We start from the raw sequence: 15078 nt of genomic DNA, 5'->3' as shown, positions 1-15078 counted from the left end.
CGGAGATACAGGGTGTAGAAGTTTCATTTTTATTTTGATTTTTTCCAAATAATTTCTGAAGTAACGTCAATATTTGGATGAAAATTTGTGTCTAGGTGTTTTTTGGCATGAGAAATTTGATTTTGATACCAATATGTGTATCATTTTTTCAATCTGTCTGTCAAAATTGAGCTTCTTACGTTGAGTGGTTTGAGCAGGATCGTGATTAATCAGTGAGTCAGTCACTTAAGGATTTTATATATTGGTATAGATAGTATAGATTATGACAAACCAACGATTTTAATATTATTTCGGTCACTTATTGAAAGCGTGTAGAATTATTGTTTCAACTTTTCTTTGTCATAGTTTCGAGAATACGTTGACCGGTGAACGTTATTTACGTTTTTGAGAGAACGGTTTTCAAGACATGTTAGAAAATTTAAATTTAGATACACGCGCATCAACATGACTTTCATTATGACACCCCCTCCCACAATGAAAGAAATGTTAAAAATTTTCATAATTATGAGACGGGCATTTGGGATAAAAAAAACACTTTCCTGTAATCTTAGATGTATGTATGATGTGTTAGAACCAAGATCGGGACTACAAGGAGGCCATTTCAATCTTCGTAGTTCAACCTCATCCAGGTACTCGTTCATTACTCGTACTCCTAACTCGTTACCGGGCGCAATGTGGGGCCTGGCATTATCATGCATCAGTATAAACTGATTTCCAGTGAAAAGAGCAATGCAACTTCTTGGAGGACATCCTCAATATAACGGTGGACATTGAGAGTTCCATTTTCAATAAATTCAACATTGTAAAAATATCAGTACTTTATTTAAAAATGTGTAGCTCATAAAAGAATAGAGATAATAGGATAATTCAAAAAACGAAATGTTAGGAATACATTTAAGATTACAGGAAAGTGTTTTTTTATCCAAAATGCCCGTCCCATTTTTTCAACAGGGTGTTTTGAATTTATTGCAAAAAACGAAGTTTTGATTTACCCCAGTATAAACCCATCTAACCGAAATATATAAGCCATTAAAATAATAAAAAATAATGCCAACAAATTTATATACAAACTAATAGCATAAGCATAAAAATCGGATTACAAATTCAAAAGTTATGAAACAACAAACTTAGTCAAAATTTTAGGGTGGCGGAATTTTGTGCCGGGGAGTTTATATTTGGAACAACAATCGCCAATATATACAAAGAAGCCAAAGTAAGAGTAATGATATATAAAACAGCTCCAGAATTCCCAACTGGCAATAGAGTACTGTTGTGAACATACATTTAATATGGTTATATGTATATGTATATTCGACAAATTGTATAAAATATTATTTTTACCCTTATTCTACGGCTATGCCTAAAGAATTTAAGGTACGAAAAATACCATCAACATTATTATTCTTCTCAGAAAGATGGGTGATGCAAATAAACAGAACCATTAGGCATGCTTAAGGAAATAAGTAAAATTAAATCATCCCCTCGCTAGAGGTTTTAAATTGAAAATTAAAAGTGTTTTAAAATCAGAATCCAAATGTTCACGAGATGAATGTCTGAAAATGATAGAAATAGGATTATCTTTTTTTTCGTTCCTAGAGTTAAATAGAAATAGACAAATGAATGAAGAAATAAAGATTTCATTTCTAGGCGGTTTTTTTAAGGTAATCCTATGATTCGGTATCATTTGTATTAGTTAAGGTAGATTATGAATGTTATTCAGCAAATTGGTAAAAGAGTAAGATTTACACGGAAGGGTTTGGAAATTACAATTAAATAATAAATAGGACATGCTGATGCCCTCTCGGGATAAGGACCAGAAACAGGGGTGGAAGAAGTCTAGGGATCTTTCGGGGAAGGAACCCTTCGGCCAATTAAAAAGGTGCAAAATATGCATTTGGATGGGTATTCGAAGGTTACTCAAACAGGGGCGTGCCGAAGATGTACTAACGCCTTTCCGAGATAGTACCAGCATCAGTATTTTCATCTTCAAAATTAGTTCGGTACTGACTTTTAAATTAGTCGGTCGAATTTACTCCGTGTAGATCTTATATTATCCAGTGGTCTTTTTAATTGTTTTAGTAAGTTCTCTATCTAAAGAATTTCTCAAAAAAATGCTTAAAGTATTTTAATTGTTGTTTTGGATTTTCTCTAATATTTTTCTTTATTAATGATTTAAGACTTTCTGTTTGTTCTAAAGGCTTTAGTAAAATTTAGATGCCATTGCATAAGTGCTAATTTTGCAATTGTTCTTTTTATTAAATTCTAATTGTTCAGTGAATATTTTTTTAACATATTAATTTTCTGCCAACGGTAATTCTAAGAGAGATTTGAAAGTGTATGCGAATTGTAGATAATTTAAATTGGACTAATAAGAAGAATATTTTGTATTTTTTTTAACTTTATCATCTCTGACTTTTAATTTCAATTCTCTAATTGTCATTAATTATTTTTGATTCAATTTCTTTCTTTTTCATTAATTATAAATGTTTTGTTGTTAAATCTTTTTCTTTATTTATTTCTTTATATTAAATATAGTTAGGTGTTGTGAAAAATCGGCATTTTATTTCTTTATTTCACCTAATCATTAAAATATTAAGTTATTTAAAAGAACACTGTGATAACCGGTCGAGTGGTTCAATCCAAAGTATGAGTCCAAGACCGAAGAGGTAGATCTACAAGGGGATCAATGAAATCTTCGACAGGTTCTTGTTGTTGATGAAATGCTGACGGATGTTGACGTAATAAGGTAAGTGGCAAAGAGTTTATAGTAACTGAATTTAGAAAGAACCCTTACCATAAAAGTGCGATGCCTTAATTTCTATTTTTAGCTGGTTATATTTCGTTTTTTTTTATAAACGATAAACGGTATTTACGCTCTGAAAAGTCGGTGTTCTCATTATCCAAGTTCTGCCTACCGCTCAATAAATTATTTTAATTATAATTATATAAAGGCCACACTACCATGTTAACGGACAAATCTGGAAAGTTTTGTCACATCCCCAAAGCTGTTTACAGCAACACTAGAAGAAATCTTCCGCCAACTGGACTGGACCAACAAAGGATTGAAAATAGATGAAGAATATCTTATATAGCCATCTAAGATTCGCTGATGACATAGTCCTAATGCGTTCTTAGACCAAAGATTGTTCTATAGTCTTTGCTCTGTATTTCCTTATAAATTATAGGTGCAACACATATTACGGGTTTTTTAAATTTAAAAAAAACGCATGTTCTAAATATTTCTTCAAAAAAATGGAAAAATAAACTACTAGAGGACACATAATAATATCCACATAAATGTTATCATAATTGAAGGTAGTAAACAGTATAATAATAAATAATAAAACTATAAAAAACAATTTCTAAAAGTTCTGTACAATAATTAGGTGATACGCAGTAGCGCATATTTTGTACCGTAATGGAGTATATGTAAAATAAGTAATAATTATTCCTTTGATAAACATAATAGATAATTATAATTAGCAAATATATTGAAACAGTCCAATATTTAAGTACCGGAAGTATTTTATGGATCCAGCGTTGGGGGGTTCCAACAAACCATCGAAACTGTTTCTGTCTTGTTTTGTATACATAAATTGTTTTTAATATATTCAATTATTTTGTTATTAGTTATTGTTTGCTGGACACACACAGACACCACAAAACATCATTATCTGTTGTATTTTTAGACAACTCGTTAAAATGAGACTTGCACATCGAAGCTTTATCAAAAAAACTAAGCGCTGCGTGTTTTGCGCTAAGATCAGTTTCTAAGGAACTTAACTTAACAACCTCTAGAATAGTCTATTACGCCCTTTTTGAGTCGCATCTTCGTTATGCTCTTCCATTCTGGGGTACCTGCTGCGCAACAAAATTTGATCGTATTTTCAAACTTCAAAAGAGAGCAGTTCGATATTTATTGGGACTGAACAGTTAGAACTCACTGCCAGAATTTCTTTAAAAATTTCAAAATATTGATTATTCCTTCATTATTAATTTTTGAATCCGTTTGCTTAATCCGCAAGCACATATCTGCTATTCCCGAAAGGCCATCTCACAACGAAACTTAGGAATGCGGAGCATGATCTTTATCTGCCAACCCCGAGCTCAGAACTAGTTAAAGGCTCAATACTGTACAATGCCAAAAAAATTTGTACCCGTCCTACACGGCACTCAGGGGTTTTCTCCATTTTCCCGAACACAGTCTTCTTAGCATCACCAGATATCATCACAATTTCCGCTGATCTTGCTTCCATATTTCCTGGTCTCTTCTCTTTAGATACAGAACATTCCTCATTTCCGATTTTCAGGATGTTTCTATGGTGATCGAACGAAAAACCATGTTGACTGATCACATCCATACCCATGATAAAATCATCTTCAATGTCTGCCACTAAAACGCTATGCCGAAACTTCAAATTCCCTAACTCCAGTTCCATGAAAGCCTCTCCCTGTACACTCTTCTTCTAAGAGGCATCATCTTCAATCCTTGCACTGAGTTAGTCAGCACCAACGATACCATAGCGCCTGTATCCACAGTCATTCGAATTCTTCTACCATTGACCTTCCCGTTGATCACCAAACTGTTAGCGGTTTTTCCTAGGCTCCTAATGGAAAACATCCTAGGGGCTCTGTTTTCTTCAGCCAATACTCGCTCATTACTATTTATTTCCTGGTGCCTATGTTCTCTGAAGGGTGAACGGGATCGCATTTGGACACTTTGTGCCACATCTATAGCACCTGCCACATCTATAGCACCTTATTTCCTGGGATCTTCTATGGTTCTCTGTCTGGGTGTTATTGCTACTCTTGTTCACTAGTAACTCACATAGTTTACTAAACATCTCCTCCAAACGTATGTGAGAATTTCCGGGCTGTTCCTCGACCGTTACCGATCTTCGGTCTAGGGATGGCGCTAACAGCAGCTTCAATTTCTAGCGTCCTGACCAGTGCTTCGCTGCTGGTAGAAAATCGGGATATTTGCACCGCCCTCTGTAATTCGTTGTCCCTCAGTCCGCTGATAAAACACTGGGCGGCGAGTTCCTCCCTAAACCCTTCCGGTGCTTCTGGATATGCCAGGTGTACCAGCCGACGTAAGTCTGCTTCGAATTCCTGCAGACTCTCTCCGGACCTCTGCAGGCGTGTCTTAATCTGGGCCTGGTAAAGTTGACGTCGATGTTGATCGCCATATTTTCTGTCCAATGCAGCAACCAATGTTTCGTATTCCTGCTGTTGGGCTGCAGGAATAGTTTGCAGCAGTTCCAGGGCAAGGCCACGCAGCGCGATGACAAGTGCCGCTGCTTTCTCCTGGTCGGTCCATCCGTTGGCAGCGGCGGCTGCTTCAAACTGGCGGTGGTACATGGTCCAGGTGGTTTGTCCATCGTAGGTTGGGGTCTTAAGGTTCGCAGTTCCTTGAACGCCAGGTGTTCTTACTTGTACCTTGGTCTTCTGTAGGTCCATCTCTAATTTTTCCATTTTCTGCTGAAGGCGCTCCTCCAGATCTTCTACGGCTTCTTGAAGGTGGTTCTGCTACCTTCTTTCCGAATTTTCCAGACTTTTCTGCATGCGGTCTTGATCTTCAATTTTGTCCTTCTGGCGACGTACTTCTAAATCTTCAACAATTTTCTCCAACCGTTCTTGTCCGATTTCTTGATTTTCTAGAATTTTCTGAACACGGTCCTGTTCTTCTTGTCTTTCTCTGTGACGTCTCTCCTCCAAACGAATTTCCAAATTTCCTATTATTTTCTCGAGCCGGTCCTGTTCTTCTTATCTGTCTTGTTGTCGTTGAATTTTCAAATCTTCGAAAATTTTCTCAAGCCGGTCCTGTTCTTCTTGTTTTTCTTTCTTTTGACGCGCTTCTAAACCTTCTAACATTTTTTCTTGATTTTCCATAAGTATTTTCTGTAGGCGGTCTTGTTCCTCTTCTTTCTCTCTTCTCATATTCTCCATAAAGTCGCCCAATAATTTGCTTACTTCCTCCATTTTCTTCGCTTGTTCCCTTGTACCAACTATAAAATTCTCCAATCCGGTGTAAAATCTTCAAAATCCACTTAAGTCGCACTTCCGACACCAATTGTTACGGATTCCGTGGGTCCACTAATTTAAACTGACGATAAAATACTTAACGAATTTATTTGTCTCACTCTGTACACACAACTTATACTATTTACAACACAATTTATGCAACTACTATTACTCTAACGGTATTTCACGGTATTATCAAACTTCAGACTTCAGACTATCTTCAAACTAGTCCAACTGTCAAAGCGCGGGCCTTATATACCCCCTGGCGATTGTTTTTGGAATTTTCTAAAGAATTCTGTAATTTTCTTTTACTTTCTGGCGAATTCGCCAGGTTCCTCAATGCACGTTGCGGTTATGTAGCAGTAATGCAGTTATGCAACCAGTAATACACCTTGACAATATTTTCTCCCGGCGCCAATTTTTTTGAATCGTATGATTTGTATTGTATATTTTTTATTATTTGTATATTTTTGTGGTTTTGTTTGTTTTCTAAATGCTTTGTCGATGAAACTATATTGGCTTTTTGCACAATAAAGCGTTATTTATTTATTTATTTAAATACATTTGAGGGAAACAGAAATGAGCCTATAATCAAAATAGTCATTAAAATTTAGATTATATTTTGCTGAATTTAATATGGCTGGCTACTGAGGTTGCTACCATCAGTCATTATACAGGGTGAGTCTTAAATAAGTGCAAATACTTTTAGGGGTAATATATTTCGCCTCCAGAAACACGATTATGAGGTTTTTTTTTGCGAAAAAAACATAAAATTTGTAATTTTTTGAAAACATTTTTGAAAATTTTATAGTTTTTAATTAGAAACATTTCGGCAACATAAATAGTAGATTAAATTTATATGAAAGAAAACCCAGAAAAGATCGAAAATTCTCAAAATTTAAACAAAAAAACTTTTTTTGGAAATTTTCAAAGTAGAATTTTAGAATTTAGAATAGAAATATGTTTCTTTTATCGATATCTACCAGCCCTGAAAATCTTTGCACTTATTTAAAACTCGCCCTGTATAATAATAAAAAACGGACAAATGTAAATAAAATAAATAAATTAATCAAAATAGGTTTGAAATAAAAAATAAATGGAGGTAACAGATTAGACAGACACTTTCTGATATTTTATTCCGGGTCCAGACCAATCAGACAAAACAACGTCAGACCAGTAAAATCACACATGGTTAATAAAACTCATTCCCAACAACTAAACCTTTGACCTTGTTGTACTTTGCAAATTCAAGTTTGTCTTTTTTTTGTCTCTAAATCGTATTTACTTTTTGTCGCGTTGGTCTGGACCCGGCATTACGGATTGACCGAAAATAACTATCATTTTATTTATTTTAAATAGAACTACTAAATTTTTACTAAAAAATATAAACAAGGTTTATTATCATTTATAACTTACTTTAATATCCACGTGTTCTAAGATTTTTCAGTGGAACAAAAATTCACCAGAAAATCACTATTTTTTGTATTAAGCTCTACAGACAATGCACTTTATCAAAATACTGTATGTATATAATGATTATTAGAGATTAACTAAAAGATATCAGTGAAGAATCAACTTGAATACACGTCGGATCGGAAAATAGAGTCAAGGATAACATTGCTGTAAAGTGCAAGTCGCAATAGACATTTTTTTTAAATGAAGAATTCCAATAGGTCCAATAAAAATACATATTATTCTTTCAGCCGTTCCTGTTTTTATTTTTTTATTATGAACCAAACTTTGCGAGAATTTAAATTTTAATAGAAAATAATCTAGGCAAAAAATAGTATTTTAAATTTCAATATAGAGTGCCCTAGCTGTGTTAAAATCGCTAATTTTTAATCAAGGAGTCTTGGAAAAATACGAGGCATGTTTTTTAAGTAAGTACCGTTTTGCGATTCCGCCGCCGCAGCGCTACGGTCGGCGTTCCGCGCATGCGCGCTGGTTACCTACATCTCTTGTCTATGCACAGACGCCAGTACAGTCTGATTCTTCATTGTATACGTTGTTTATTGAGTGTTTAAGATGCCTCCGACAATCGTGAGCCCCGCCGATTGTGAAGTACGGGCTGTCATACGATTTCTTAGTGCTAAAGGCGTAAAACCGATCGATATTCATCGTGAGATCTGTGAAGTTTACGGACAAAACATTATGAGTGATGGAATGGTAAGGAAATGGGCGAGAGCATTTAAAGATGGCCGCACAAATGTGCATGATGAAGAACGGAGTGGGCGTCCTTCGGTCGTTAATGAAGATTTGGTGCAGAGAGTGGACGAAAAGGTGAAAGAAAACAGACGCTTTACAATTTCATCATTGTGCGACTACTTTCCTCAATGTTCTCGTAGTGTTTTGTATCGCATTGTGACCGAGAACTTGAATTACCGGAAATTGTGTTCACGTTGGGTTCCGGAAATGTTGACGGATTTGCACAAAACCCAACGTTTAGGCAGTGCATTGACTTTCCTTGAGCAGTACCACAATGAAGGTGAAGATTTTTTAGACAAAAATGTTACTGGTGACGAAACATGGGTGGCCTACGTCACACCAGAATCGAAACAACAGTCCATGGAATGGCAACATTCATCATCACCCAAAACAGTGAAGTTTAAGCAAACAATTTCTGCCCGGAAAATCATGTGCACAGTTTTTTGGGACAGAAAAGGAGTATTGCTAGTGGAGTTTCTGCCTCGTAATGAGACAATCAATGCAGCATCTTATTGTGAGACATTGAACAATCTGCGCCGTGCAATCCAAAACAAAAAACGTGGCAAGTTGAGTAAGGGTATTGTTTTGCTGCATGACAATGCCCGTCCACATGTGGCTAATCGGACCAAAGATCTTATCAAATCTTTTAAATGGGAAACTCTAGATCATCCTCCATACAGCCCTGATCTGGCGCCCAGTGACTACCATTTATTCCTGCACTTGAAGAAACACCTGGGCGGTCAGCGTCTTCAAGACGATAACGAAGTCAAAACAGTTGTGATACAGTGGGTTAACCAGTCAGGCGGCAGAATTTTATGGGTAGGGTATTGAAAAACTGGTGCCACGTTATGACAAGTGCCTCAATATTCACGGAAATTATGTAGAAAAGTAGATTAAGGTACAGGCTTTCATGTAAAAATAAAATTATTGCGATATCTTTGCACGTTTTTTTTAATTCCAAAACGGTACTTAGTTAAAAAACATGCCTCGTAGATTTGATCGTGTAATGATTTTCGTGTCTTTTCCTGGCCGGTTAAAAGATGACCAAATCGTATTTTTAATCACAACTCCACACTTGGTATTTCGAGTCAAATTGTCGTTAAATTTAAAAATGTCAAAAGTTTAAGACATATGATAGTAATTCTATTCAGAATATTTAGAATGTAATTTTCTATCAAATAATGGAGGGTACCATTTAAAAATCAAAAGTTGTAGTTTTTTCCAGTGAAACAGGAAGTGACCGAAAGTAATTGAAGACGTCAATCAATCCTGATTTATGTCCTATACTAACATATCAAATCTAATTTTTTTATCTGAAAAAATAAAAAGTTATAGAGGTGAGCCATTTTTTTTTAAACGCCCGGTATAGTATAAGAAACTTATATATTATATTAACACTAGCCCGGTATATTATGTTAACACTAGCGTGTACCAGCGACTTCGTTCGCGTCGAATTAATCATTTGTAATGTATGATTAATTCGCTATATAATATAATATGACACCCTGTATGATTTTTTAAAAAAATTCAAAATATGTAAAAGAACCAAATAAATCATGCTTGTCCAAGCGTTTTCCCGAAAGACTAACCGTTTTTTAAATAACAAATATTGTAATATTTGAGGGGCGTTTTCTCTTGGAATTTGAGATTCGAGAAACCCCTCCTTATCGAACCTCTACACCCCACAGTCAATCCGTTTGCCAAAAATCAGCTTTAAACGTCAAGCAGTTTAAGCAGAATCGTGATTACTCAATGGTCATATTTTATTAAACACCCTGTATAAATTTATAAAAAATCTTAAAATATGTAAAACAACAAAATAAAATATACGTGTTTAAGAGTTTTTCCGAAAAACTCAGCGGTTTTTAAATAAAAAATATTTTAATATTTGAGGGATAGTTTCACCCCCTTAGAATTCGAGTTTCGAAAAATTCCTTCTTAACGAACCTCTACACCCTAAAGTCAATTTGTTTTACAAAAATCAGCTTTTTACGTCAAGCGCTTTAAGCAGGATCGTGATTAATCAATGACCAGATTTTTCGAAACACCCTGTATACATTTTTAAAAAATCTTAAAATATGTAAAAAAATAAAATAAAATATACGTGTTTAAGCGTTTTTTTTCGGAAACTTGACCGTTTTTAAATAAAAAATATTGTAATATTTGAGGGGTGTTTTCACCCTCTTGGAACTGGAATTTCGAAAAATCCCTTCTTATCGAAGCTCTACACCCTAGAATCAACCTGTATGCCAAACTTGAGCTTCTTACGTTGAGTGGTTTGAGCAAGATCGTGATTAATCAATATGTCAGTCACTTAAGGATTTTATATATTAGTATAGATTAATTAATTACAACTACAATAATTGTTATTAGTGTGATTTCGAACTGGTGTCAAATAAAATAGTCTAACACCGAAATCGACTTTTTATAGTTTTGTTACCGCCATATATATAACAGCCTCATGAGCACCCTGTATAATATTTAATATATTACCGAAACAAAAATGAAGTAGAGCAAAACCATTTTCTAAAAGGCAAACATCAACCCATTAAAAATGGATTGATTTGATTCTGAAAAATATTCAGTTAGAGAAATTATTAGAAAGAATACATAAAATTCCATATTAATTATATAATTATCCAAATAATTATATAAGCAGCTCGCTAGTCTTTTCCAAAAGTGCCTTAATGGTGAAAATATACCGAAAGAATGGAAGACGTCATATATAACAACAATACACAAGAAAGGAAGTAAAGACGATTGCGATAACTATCGAGGAATCTCCGTGCTGAGCTCTGTTTCAAGGGTCTATGGAAAATTGGTCAAAAAGAGAATTGAGGAAGAATACCGGGATATATAGGCTGAAAAACAAGCGGGATTTAGAGCTGGTAGATCCACGGTCGACCATTTATTTACACTAACACAGATAATTGAGAAAAAGATGGCAAGAAATCAAGAAATACATGTCCTCTACGTAGACCTCAAGAAAGCATATGATAGTGTACCCCAGTCTAAATTGTGGGAAGCCCTCGAGAAAACGAATATCAGCATAACATTAATTAAGGCTGTCCAAGAACTTTATAAGAACAACACTAGCGAAGTAAAGAAAGGACAAACAGTATCAAAGGGATTCAGCATAAACAAAGGTCTTGTCTATCAGCATAAACAGGGCTGCTGTCTATCTGGTCAGGGCTGTCAGGGCTGTCAGCTGCTGTCAGGGCTGCTGTCTAACAAGCTCTGAAAACGTGGAAAAGGAAGTGTGAACAGATGGGGAAAGCATTAAACGATTCGATACTTTACACTCTTTGTTTCGCTGATGATCAAATAATACTAGCTCAAGACTACGAGGATCTGGAATATATGACCCGCAAACTAATTGAACAGTATAACAAGTGGGGGCTGGAGGTAAACCTTAAGAAGACGGAATATATGTGTATCGGCGGCGAACAACAGAACATAATCCTAGAACAGCAACAGCAAGAAATAAAACACTGCCAAAAATATAAATATCTTGGCATGCACATTACCAACGATGGTAGCCTTGATGAAGAAATTAAGTGCAGAAACAACCAGGGAAGACAAGCAATTAGACAACTCAACAGTATTTTATGGGATAAGGCCGTATCAAAAGAAAACAAACACAAAATTTATAACAGCATAGTTAAAAGTATCATTAGTTATGGTAGTGAAGTATGGCCTTTGAAAGAAAGAAACCTTAAGTTACTCGAAGCTACAGAAATGGACTTTTGGAGGCGCGCGGCCGGAAAATCGAAACTGGATAGAGTTAGAAATGAAAGAATTCAGAACATCATGGGCGTTAAACACCGAATATCAGAAGACATCAAAATTAACCAACTCAGGTGGTACGGGCACGTACAAAGAATGGAAGAGAACAGAATCCCGAAAAAATACTCAATTGGACACCACAAGGCAAACGCAAGAGAGGGAGACCTAGACGGAGTTGGAGAGAAGGAATAGACGGGGACATCAGAACAAGAGGAATAGACGAAAACCTCTGGACAGACAGAGACCAATGAAGACTGGAAATCAGAAGACGTCGAAGAACATTATAAACTGATTTGTATATATATACAGGGTGTTTCAAAACAAATGCGAAAAACTTCAGGGGTTGATTCCTTGTTCAAAATAAAGGCTAGTTTGCTTTATAAAGATTGGGTCAAAAGTCAACCATTAGGGAGATATTGTAGTACAAAGATGGCGGAAAAATAATGTTTTTATTTTTTATCTTGAAAACGAAAAGAGATAGACTAATAAAATTTTATGGAAGCATTACTGTTATGAAAACACACTTTCTGGCAATTTTTTCACTTTTTTTAAATGAGTGGAAGGGGTTGAAATAAACTACCCCTATCATTCTTGTTAACGAAATTTAAAGAAAAATCTTATCAAATACATGCAAAAAAATTAATTTGGATAGTTTATTTTGTTTAGAAACTTTTTTATCTCTTGTATTTTTTTGATAAAACTCACCGATTTGAAATTAAAAAATAAAATGTAAAGCATTACATGTCAGGACAAAAAACATTTTGTGATAAAGAATCTAGTGGGCTGCTGTAGAAAAAAATCTAGTCGGCCGCTGTTACTTTTTAGGATGTTCCTAATATTATTTTATTTGACATTACTCTACTGCAATACGTTATTATCTAGATGATTATTATTATCGTTATTATCACTAGATTCTTAATCTAAAAATGTTTTTTGTCCTGACATGTAATGGCTTTACATTTTATTTTAATTTCCAATCGGTGAGTTTTATCAAAAAAACACAAGAGGTAAAAAGTTTCTAAACAAACTAAACTATCCAAATTAAGGCATTTGCATGTGTTTGATAAGATTTTTCTTTAAATTTCGTTAACAAGAATGATAGGGGTAGTTTATTTCAACCCCTTCCACTCATTTTAAAAAAGTAAAAAATTACCTGAAAGTGTGTTTTCATAACAGTAATGCTTCCATAAAATTTCATTAGTCTATCTCTTTTCGTTTTCAAGATAAAAAATAAAAACATTATTTTTCCGCCATCTTTGTACCGCGATATCTCCCTAATGGTTGACTTTTGACCCAACGTTTATAAAGCAAACTACCCTTTATTTTGAACAAGGAATCACCCCCTAAAGTTTTTCGCATTTGTTTTGAAACACCCTGTATATACATAAAATTCCAAACCGTTAAAAAAAACACAATAAATATGAAAATGCTGTTGATTTTTTTTCACTAATATTTTCTAGTATTTTTTACTAGTATTTTTCACCTTTTTTCACAAATTTCCATACAGTTTCGGAGAGAAAAAAAAATATATATGAAAATATACCGGGTGCGTCCAATTGCGTCTCAAAAGTGGCTCACTCTTATAAGTTTTTTTATTTTTTCAGATAAAAAACGAGATTTGGTAGGTTAGTATATCACATACATAAATTGGGATTGATTGACGTATTCAATTATTGTTTTGGGTCACCGGAAATGACTACTTTGATTTTTAAATGACACCCTCGGTATTTTTTTAGTTTATTCGATATAAAATGACACTCTGAATATAATGACATATCATATGTCAACTTTTGACATTTTAGCATATGGTTTATTTAAAACTGTAACATGCGGTTCATAATGACAATTTGACTCAAAATACAAAGTGTGTGGTATCAAATTATTCGTAAAAGAATGCTTTTTCCAAATATGCTAATGAGCCACCCTCGTTCCATTTGAAAAAATTGAGGTATGACTCAAAATACGATTTAGTCATCTTTTAACAGGCCAGGACAAGACACTAAAAACATTACACGATCAAATCTATTTTTCCAAGGCTCGTTGATTAAAAATTAGTGTTTTTAACACAGCCGTGGCACTCTAGATTGAAATTTAAAATAGAATTTGTTTTTTAGTGACTATGTCAAAAATTGACATATGATATGTCATTCGATTCAGAGTGTCATTTTCTATCGAATAAACTAAAAAAATACCGAGGGTGCCATATAAAAATCAAAAGTTGAAGTCATTTCCGGTGAAACCGGAAGTGACCGAAAACAATTGAATACGTCAATCAATCCCAATTTAGGTCATATACTAACATACCAAATCTCGTTGTTTTATCTGAAAAAATAAAAAAGTTATAGGGGGTGAGCCACTTTTGAGAAGCACCCGGTATATCAAAAATGTCTAAATCCTAGGTAGGTATATGACATACAGAAAATATGTTTAGAATCCATGTAGAATTCAAAAATCAAAAAATACAGAGGGAGTTCTATTTAAAATAAGAAATTTGACAGCCACTTTTTTACTCAAATTTGTATTTAAATTGGATATTAAAATTTTTTTAAAAAATGAATTAGGCGAGGTAAAATATAAAATTTTGTTTTTTCGTAAATTAGTAGTATCGTGTGTTACCGAATTAAATGGTGCGAACCTACCTTAATTTCGGAAATTCGGGTACCACCGACACACCACGCGGAACTGCTGCAACTGTTACACTGGGCCCGCGGTGAGTTCTTATCGTAAAAAGTGAACTTTCTCCTAACCTACTTTGCCGTTAAAGAAAATTTTAATGAGACTCCGCAAATGTTTCAGCTGGAAACGCGATGAACCAATCGCAATTGCGTTTTGGGGAGGACAGTACCCGAAGAAGGAACGGAAAATAAAGCATGTCGAAAGAGTCAGGGAAATTTTCGCCAGAAAATGGCAGAAAAATGACAGGAAATACAATTTACCTCTATATATCCTAAGGCAATACCTAATAGAAGCGCTAAGGAAACAAGGAATAGAAACTTTTAATACCTATACAAATAAGCCAAAACAAGTGTAATGATATATTAAACAACCCCAGAATTCCCAACT

General features: G+C 34.5%; 1 protein-coding gene across 2 annotated transcripts in view; it reads right to left on the bottom strand.

Annotated features, from left to right (window-relative positions):
* LOC115887467 (clavesin-2-like) overlaps window positions 1–14749 on the bottom strand; it is a 33179-nt gene extending 18430 nt beyond the window's left edge. The window contains exon 1 of one of the 2 annotated variants that reach the window (XM_030906920.1): window positions 14655–14749. The gene's annotated coding sequence lies outside the window, so the exon portion shown is untranslated. The remainder of the gene's footprint in view (window positions 1–14654) is intronic. The other variant, XM_030906928.1, reaches the window with a different exon arrangement.
* Window positions 14750–15078: the final 329 nt, after the last annotated feature.

The sequence above is a fragment of the Sitophilus oryzae genome, unplaced genomic scaffold (genome assembly GCF_002938485.1).
Source record: "Sitophilus oryzae breed Bouriz unplaced genomic scaffold, Soryzae_2.0 scaffold_115_pilon_pilon, whole genome shotgun sequence".
Taxonomy (NCBI): domain Eukaryota; kingdom Metazoa; phylum Arthropoda; class Insecta; order Coleoptera; family Curculionidae; genus Sitophilus; species Sitophilus oryzae.
This window is presented reverse-complemented; position numbering and strand designations above follow the sequence as displayed.